We start from the raw sequence: 9,177 nt of genomic DNA, 5'->3' as shown, positions 1-9,177 counted from the left end.
ATATTACCCTTGATGTCCTGAATGTCATGAAAATGTCTTCCTTTCAATATTCCCTTTATCTTCAGGTAAAGAAAGAAGTCACTGGGGTCCAGATCAGGTGAGTAGGGAGGGTGTTCCAATACAGTTATTTGTTTACTGACTAAAAACTCCCTCACAGACAGTGGTGTGTGAGCTGGTGCATTGTTGCGATGCAAGAGCCATGAATTGTTGGCAAAAAGTTCAGGTCATTTTCATCTATTTTTTTCATGCAGCCTTTTCAGCAGTTCCAAATAATAAACTTGGTTAACTGCTTGTCCAGTTGGTACAAATTCATAATGAATAATCCCTCTAATATCAAAAAAAGTTAGCAACATCATTGCAACAAAGTTCGTGAACTTAATTGTCAGAACTTGTATGACCTTTAGTGGGTCATGAAATCAATTCAGTGAGTTGTAACCAGTATTTAAAAACAATTGATATCTGATCCCTATGTTGTTCTGTATGCCTGAAACTAATAAAAAAAAGGAAAAAGAAAAAAAGATGGAATAGACTAAATGTCAGCCTCAGTCACATACAGTATTGTTTTGCGAGACATTTGTATTTTAGTTGTTTTAAATGTAACCATGTTTCTAAGTGGGAATTTGAGCCTCCCACATCTGACATGCTATTTAGGATAATTATGACATTTATAATTTGTAACAACGTTGTATTGAGATATGACATATATTCAGTAAAGTGCACAGTCTTAAGTGTGCAGCTTGACAAATTCTTATATACCCACACTCTCATGTAACTGCCATCTAGATCAAGACATAAAACATATCTGACACCCCAGAGACTCTCTCCTGCTGCTTCCCAGTCAAACCTTCCCACCCCCCAAGCCCCAGAGATAATCACTATTCTGACTGCTAGAATTATCGATTAGTTTTGCCTGTTCTTGAACTAAATGCAAAGAAGGTCCACTGTTTGGGGTTTTGGCTTCTTTAACTCAACATCGTGTCTGTGAGAAACATTTCTGATACCACATGAGCTGCAGTTCGTCCATTTTCTTTGCTGCAGTCCATTGCATGCACACCCCACAATCTAATTATCCAGTTCTCCTGTGGGTGGACATGTGGCTGGTGTCCAGTTTGGGGCTACTGTGGACAAAGGTCCTGGGAATATTCTTGTGCATGCTTTCCTCTGGACATGTCCACACATTTCTTTTGGCCGTACTAACAGGAGTGAAATTTTGGGATCACAGGGTAGATGTATGATAACTTTATTAAAATTGCCAAATAGTTTTCCAAAGTACTCATAATCTGTTATTTGAAAAACACAGATCTAAATAACAGGGCGCCACTGAGCGTTTTCAAAAGAGGAGTGATCGAACAGGTAGTGTTTCCGAAAGCTCCCCCTGGGGCAGCGTGGAAGAAGGACTCAGGGCGTGAGCCTGTGGCTGACGGGTCAGGTGAGGAGGCCACCAGGCTTGGGGATGGGCCCCAGAGGAGAGGGCCTTGGGCCAGATCTTTCTTTCAGGCTGTGGGGCTTTCCGCCTCTTCAGGCCTCTGCACTGACCTCTCACCTGGCACCATCCCTGGCATCTGGCACCCCACAGGGAGTCCACCCCACCCATTCTGCAGTGCAGGACCTTCCCTTGGGAATGGCTAAGAGGAACCAAGCCCACTCTTTCCACCATCAAAGCAGCATTACACAGGTGTGAGAAAGAAACCTTCCCTCCCTCTCTCTTCCCAACAAGCAGTGGTCACCCCATGAACATGATCAGAGATGGGGGTCTGGGTAAAAGCTGACAAGGAGAGAAAGCAATTTGCGTGTTCCTGTTCTTGTCCTTCCCGACACTGTGCAAATCACTGTGCGTGTCATCTCATCCCATTCCTACAACAATCCTTGAGAAGATTTATAATTACCTTCAAGGGTAAGAAAGCGAGGCTTGGGAGAGTGAAGTGACACATGCACCCAAGTCCTGCAGCTGGTAAGTGATAAAGCCAGGCTTCCCACCTGGGTCTGCGGACAGGAGGTCCTAACTCCTCCTAAACAAAAGGCTTCCTCGTGTGACTGCACCTCATGTGGGGCACTAGCTAGCGAAGGCGGGCCTGATGCATGCCACATGTTAATGCCCATGGGCTCTGTGAAATCTTCCAGAGAGAACTGAGAAACCTCAACTCAGCAGCTGCTCTCTGGGGGTGCTGCCATGTCACACACTGTTTTGGAAGTGTGGTAACGCCTGACTTTTGCTCACATCTTTAACCCTTGTTTCACTTAGCCAGGGGTTCTGACTGTAGCTCCAGCAGCCAGCACTGGGGAACTTGGGCAGTTGCTCCATTTTACCACATCTCTCTGGCCAGGGGTAACAGATCAGAAAACTGGTGGTGGGTAGCAGGGAGTCCGGGGTCTCAAGGATGGTGGCAGCTGGGAAGGGTCATGTCCCTGGATACCAGACCCAGGCTGGCCCAACAACCACCCTGTATTTCTACACGAGCGTTGCAGGATGAGGGAAAGCTGCTGCAATGCCTTGGCTCTGACCACCGCATTGCCTTCTAATCACCCCAGAGAATTCTGGAGGCGGCAGCAGACTCCAATGGGAAGCCCTGAGGCCATGCCAAGCTGGGGCTCCCTGAAGGAGCGGCTGAGATTCATGAGGCTCTCTCAGCAGCCTGCTGAGGGCAGACTCCCAGTTCACACACAAGCGTGCACACACCCACGTCGGCCGACCCAGTCACCTCTGCCACCAGCCTGTTCTGTGCCCCGGGAGGCCAATCCTTTGGGTCCCTCGCCAGCTGCCTGGATGGCAGCCAGCTTGCTCCTCAATAGCCTTGTCTGCTCGAGGAGGCCCTACCCCACCTCTTGTCTTCAGTGTCAGAAAGGAGAAGGCATCCGTTCCAGACTGGCCGCCGACCTCCAAAAGACCCCGGTCACTTTCTCTCAGTGGCTCTCGGGGGAAGAAAATACACAGCACCTGCCGATGAAATTCCTGCTCTAGGCTGTGCCCTCTTCCTCATCTACCTGCCTCGTTTACGCTCTCAAAACTGCAAGGGGAACAGGTTTTTGGGTCCCCATTTAGCAAGTTCTGCAGAGCTGGTCTAGCACCTCCCTTTAGAAACGGGGGGCTCTTAACAGTTTGGTCTCAGCTCTGCAGGCCCATAAGAGCAAGATGAACAGAATACTAGAAAATCAGAAATGCTATACACCCCTCACCTTCCTCCCCTCTTTCTTTCTCTCTTCCTCTCTCTCCTCCCTTCCTTCCTTCCTTCCTTCCTTCACAAATCTACATATAGTGGATAAATTCCACCATTTGCACACATGTGTACACACATGTATGTACATGTATACACACACATACACGTAGCTGAAAACGGTTAAAAAACAGTGTAAGGGACTTGGGTAGCAGAGGCGTTAATCTCCACAAATATCATCTGGGCCCAAACTACCCTGCCACCAGTCAACCTGTTAGACATTTGGCCCACACGGGGTGAAGATTTGCAGGCCTGGGGTCCATCCGGCTCCCCTCTAGCTATACTACTACTATGTGTTCATTTCACTGTGGGAGGCAACCTGATCCCTTCATTTCTAACCTCCTAGGGGCACCTCATTATCCTCCCCCAGTAAAATTATTCCCCAAAAAAATAGTGTCGGGCCATGACCCCTGTGCCTGGGTACTCACCACCACCCCCAAACCCCCCCGCCCCTGCCAAGGGGCATCACTGGGTCTAAGCCGTGTCATTGAGTCCTGGCATCATCTGAACCAATAACCAGCCAGATTGGGTATTCACAAGAGATGCCTCTCTGTCCGCAGTGCGTGGCTCCCAGTTCACAAAACCCTTCTACACGCCTCACTTTCTCTCACTCTTGTGCAGAGCTCTGCGACAAGAGAATATCATCAGCCTCTGAGAAAGCTGGAATGCTCATGTCCAGCCTGCTCATGCTCTTAATGAACCACACTGAAAACAATGGATGCAACCCTAACTACATTCCTCCCCGTTCCCATGTTCCCCCACTGCAGACGTACCTATACTGAAGCCCATGGATGCTGGTCCTCCCCTCCCGGGGTCTGGGCCCCACCCCGCTCCTCACTGTCAGGGGAAGGCCCGGTTACCATCCATCCCCTCTCTCATCTAGGAGCTTGCAACTCTCTCTGTCTTTCTCCAGGATCTCCCTAGTCACTTAAGGCTCCTTGTTAGAATGATGCGACGTTAAACTTATAGATGGAAAATAGAAGAAGGGAAGAGGCAAAGGATGAAGGAGGAGAAAGGAGGAAGAAAGGGGGTGAAAGGGGAGGGAGAGATGAAACTGGCTCTTTCCCCACAAGAAGCCGGCTCGCGTTTCTCCTTACTCGACACTTCTGCCAGCTACTGCTGTACTCTCGCTGCTGCTCCTCACAGCCAGACATGTTGGGGGAAACGTCTATATTTGTCTCCACTTCTTCACCTCCTATTTATTTCTCAACTGGCTGCAATCTGGCTTCTGCCCCTTCGTCTCCACTAAAGCTGATCTCAGTTCACGAGGGAATATCTAACTGCAATATCTAAGAGATTAAAAAAAAAAAATTGTTCCCCATGAAGATGACCCCTACCGTCCTTTTTTTGAGACTGTCCTTCCCCTGGGCCTCAGAGTCCCTGCCTTTGGCTCAGCTGCGTCCTCCTTCCCCATCTGCTTTTCTTTTTTTCCCTACATTAACCCTGAAACGGCAGGGCCACTTCCCAAGCCTCCTACATGCCATGCTGTCTTCATTCCCCCAGGGGCATGACATTCACATCAACAATTCCAGCCACCAATGTCGGCCCCCACTGATGACTGCCCAAGCCACGTCATAACAACAACAACTATTAATACTTACTAGCAGACACTACGTGCCAGTGCTGCGGCCACCCACAAGTCATCTGAAGCTGGTACCATTATGGGCCGTGTTTCATAGCTGTGCGAACCCAAGGTCACACGGGTATGAAAAGGCTGTTTTTAAAGTCCACGCTCATTACCACTTCTGGTGCACAGCCAGGTAATAAACTAACAAGGGCGACCGGCTCCCTCTCCCAAATCCGACCCTGCAGGAAACATGAGGGCCGTAGCAAAGTTGAGGAATCTGAGGAAATCATGCCCGAGCTGTGAGGAATCCCCCTGGAAAGCCGGAAGATGGCTGGTCCCAGTGTAGGTGGGAAACAGTAGCCCAGGAAATAAGAGGTGGCCAGGAGTCCACCAGGTGACAGATTCTGAAGGGATCTGAGAGCCGCTCTTTTCTCTTCCTCGCACTTCATGGGGCCAGAGGTGGAACCGCCTGCCAGCCAGTGCTTTGAGGCAGAGCAGCAGCATGGGAACACAGGGAACAGCAGGTACAGACAGCTCTGGACATTTCTCCCTGCCCTATAGCCTGCGGATAAGGAGATGTCAGCCAAAGAACACAGCTCTTGGAGAGAGACCGAGGGTTAGGGAGAGCCAGATTCTTCAAGGACTGGGAGCTAAGCAGTGCCTGGTTGCAGGTGGTAAGGCCAGCGCCCACACCTTGAGGTATGCACCTCCAGGCACACTCACATCTCAAACTAGGCAGAACACAGGCTTTTCAGCTCTTCCCCGAGACACACATTTTCAGCCAAGGTGGCGAGCCCCCCAGGGGAAGGTCAGTGTGTACAAATGAGCTCGCAAGGTAAAATAACTGGGGCGACAACGCCATGAAAGAAGGTCAAAGGGGTGGACAATGGATATCAGATAAAGCACCACTGGTGGGCCAGAACAGCCAATCCAAATAAGCACAAAAATACCGTCTTCAAAAACATGGAACAGAATCAGAATTTACAGAACAAGAACAAACACTTATATTGGAAAACGATAAAAATAATAAGCCACACTGGGTAGAAAATGATTCTGAAAAAATATATAATGTTTAAAAAAAAAAAGGAACTGGTGATTTAAAAGAAAGAAGAATGAATGAATGAATGAATGAATTTGTGAGACTGGGAATTCCAGTACAGACAATTATCCAGAGAAAAACTGGGAAGAGATTAAAGAAGTATGCAATATAAAAGAAAAGAGATATGGAAAAGTAGAATTGCCAGCATTTAGATAATAAAAATACCAGAAGAGAAAAAAAAAAAAGCATTGGTAAGAAAATATTTAAAGAAACATTAAGTAAAATTTTCCCAAGATGAAAGAAAAGACTTTAGATTAAGAGTTCATGGACCTTTTACTGTGGGAGCTCCCGGGTTGAGGGGAGCACGGCGTCTCCTCTGCCCCCCATGGCATGTGCTCATCCACCGGCATCGGTGTCCTCTGAAAAGGGGGGACCATCTGGCAAAAATGCCACTTTGCCTGCTGTGCTCAGGCTCCTATTTGACTAGATATTGTGAACGTTGTTCACACCAACTTGTGCAAAAACAACAGACAGCCCTGTGCCATCTGTGGGTCAGCAGGTCACCACACCAGTGCTGAGTCCTGGGTCCTGGCAGAGCTGTGGCGCCAACTCCCAGAGTTCAGGCGGTAGGGTCTCGCTCTTCCGGCCAGGGCCACTTTGGCAATGTGTGTGGTGGGGGCTGAGTGTTTGCACAACCAAAACCTGGTGCCGTTGGCACCTCAGAGTAAACACAACACAGAAGTGAGATGCCATCTGCTCCACCTTGGCTGCCGTGGCTTTACCAGTACTGGTTGTGTCTAAAAGGCAAAGTATTGAGGAGAGTCCTGAACTTTCTTTGGTGGGTGAAGATAAAGGTGAAGGCGAACAGGAACATCAAGGAGGCTGTTTTGCTCCTTAGGAAGCTTAAGGCCTGGAATGATATCAAAACAGATCTGTGCTTCTCAGCGAATGATTGCTGGCAAGGGCAAAATGGGGAACCGCTGGCGTATCCAGCACAGGGGACCTCACATCATCTATAATGAGGACAACGGCAAAGCCTTCAGAAACATCCCTGGAATTACTCTGCTTAACGTAAGCAAGCGGGAACACTTTGAAACTTGCTCCTGGCAGGCATGTGGGCTGTTTCTGCATTTGGACTGAAAGTGCTTTCCGCAAGTTAGATGGTCTGTGTGGCACTTGGCGTAACGCTGCCTCCCTCCAGAGTAACTAACTACAACCTTCCCACACACAAGGTGCCCAATACAGACCTGAGCAGAATCTTGAAAAGCCCAGAGATTCAAAGAGCCCTCTGGACACCCCGCGAGAAGATTCATCGCAGAGTCCTGAAGAAGAATCCACGGAGAAGCCTGAGAATCATTTGGGTTGAAGCTAGAACCATGTGGAACAACCGTGCACCGGAACACCATTCTTCGCCCGGCCAAGAGCCACCAGTGCCAGTGGATAAAGCAGCAGCAGCAGCAGCAGCAGCAGCAGCGCTAGAAGCCAAATCCCATGAGAAGGGGGTTCCAGGCAAGAAGCCAGTAGTAGGGAAGAAAGGAAAGGAGGCTGGTGGTGCCATGAAGCAGAAGCAGCCTTTGTCAGGAAGAAAGGCTGCAGCCACCAAGAAACCAGCAGCTGAGAAGAAGCCCACAGAGAAGAAACTCACCACAGAAGCAAAGAAGCCTGCGGCATAGACTTAAATTTGTTTATTCCGTTAAATCACTTTGCACAGCTAATTCTGAATAAAATCCTAATCAAAGAGGCAGTGAGAAACATAAATAAATTAATTAATTAAAAAAAGTTTACGGAATAGTTCAGAATATCAAAAGCAAGGAGAAAATGCAAATGCTTCCAAAGAGGAAGAAAAGATCATCTCTTAAATCAGATAACGGAATTTTGAAAACATTTACTCAACTAATATATATATATATATATATATATATATATATATATAGAGAGAGAGAGAGAGAGAGAGAGAGAGAGAGAGAGAGAGAGAGAGAGAGAAAATATATGATTTATATAGAGAGTGCTGATTATAAAGTGCTGCTTGATTTTCAAATGTGAACACATTTGTATAACTAGCTCCCACATAAGAAAAAGAGAAGATTAGCACCACCCACCAAGTCTCCTTGGTCCTTACCACTCAACATCTGGCCCCAAAGACAACACTATCCTGACGCCATGAGTTAGTTTTTTCTGTTTCTAAATTTTATATAAATAGAAGCACACTGTATATACTCCTTCATATCTGGCTTCTTGCTCAACGTCACATAGGTGTGATTCTCCATGTGGCTGCATCCACTCAGCAGTCATTCATTTGCTCACACTGATACAGAGCAGTTTCTCAGCCTCTATTGACAGGTAATTCATTGGTGTAGGGAGTCTGTCCTGTGCATTGCAGGGTGTTTAGAAGCATCCCCCCTCTCTACCCACTAGACACCAGTAGCAATCGTCTCCCCCCAACCCCAACAAGTTATGATAACTGAGAAATATCTCCAGACAAACGTCTCCTAGGAGGTAACATGGCCTCCGGTTAGCACCACCGCTGTATAGTATTCCATTGTAGGAATACATCAGCTTATTTATCTGTTCTCCTGGTGATGGTCATTTAGGTTGTTTCCAACTTGGAACCATTAGGAATAATACTATTATGAAGAGAATATTTTCAAAAGTTTTAAAGGAAAAGAACCCTATACCTAGAATTTTAACCTGTATATAAAGTCTGTTTTACCACTCAGAGATCCTCTTTGAAAAAACTTTTGTAGGTGGTTTTCCAGCAAAGAAAGAAAACCATAGGGAGCTGCAAGCCGCATATGAAATGAAGGTGAGCACACAGCGTAGCCAAGTATATTGTTACCTAAAACAGGACAAATGGCTTCCACACCTGGGTTAGGCTGTAGGAGGCTGAAACAGGCCAACATCGCTACTAATAACAACTATTCAAAGCTAGATAAATCACCAAAAATTCACGTTTTAAAGATGTCATAAAACGAGTCTTAATAAATGCAACAGGACTGAAATCATACAAAGTGTGTTCTCCAACTTCTAATGAAATTAAATTAGAAATCAACAACAGAAATCTGAGAATTCATCAAGTATCTAGAAATTAAACAACATTATCTCTAACCCAATAGGTCAAAGAAGAAATCGCAAAAGAAATGAGAAGAAAGGCTTCAATCAATAGCCTAAGCTTCCACCTTGATAAACTAGAAAGAGGAACAATCAACAACGCAATAGAAAAAGGAACAAAAGATCTCTTTGTAACAGAGGATAACCAAACATCTAATAAACATATGAAAAGGCACTTGTGTTGCTAGTCGTTAGGAAAATGCAAACAGAAACCACAATGTGATACAAACCCATCAGAGCCAGAAAGGCTA

General features: G+C 46.7%; 1 pseudogene; it reads left to right on the top strand.

Annotated features, from left to right (window-relative positions):
* The first annotated feature begins 6,167 nt into the window (after nt 1-6,167).
* LOC109379386 (60S ribosomal protein L4 pseudogene) lies at nt 6,168-7,491 on the top strand (annotated as a pseudogene).
* The last annotated feature ends 1,686 nt before the right edge of the window (nt 7,492-9,177 follow it).

Source organism: Hipposideros armiger, unplaced genomic scaffold, assembly GCF_001890085.2.
Source record: "Hipposideros armiger isolate ML-2016 unplaced genomic scaffold, ASM189008v1 scaffold_25, whole genome shotgun sequence".
NCBI classification, from domain to species: domain Eukaryota; kingdom Metazoa; phylum Chordata; class Mammalia; order Chiroptera; family Hipposideridae; genus Hipposideros; species Hipposideros armiger.
Note: the sequence above shows the minus strand (reverse complement) of the source record. Positions and strands in the feature narration are given on the sequence as shown.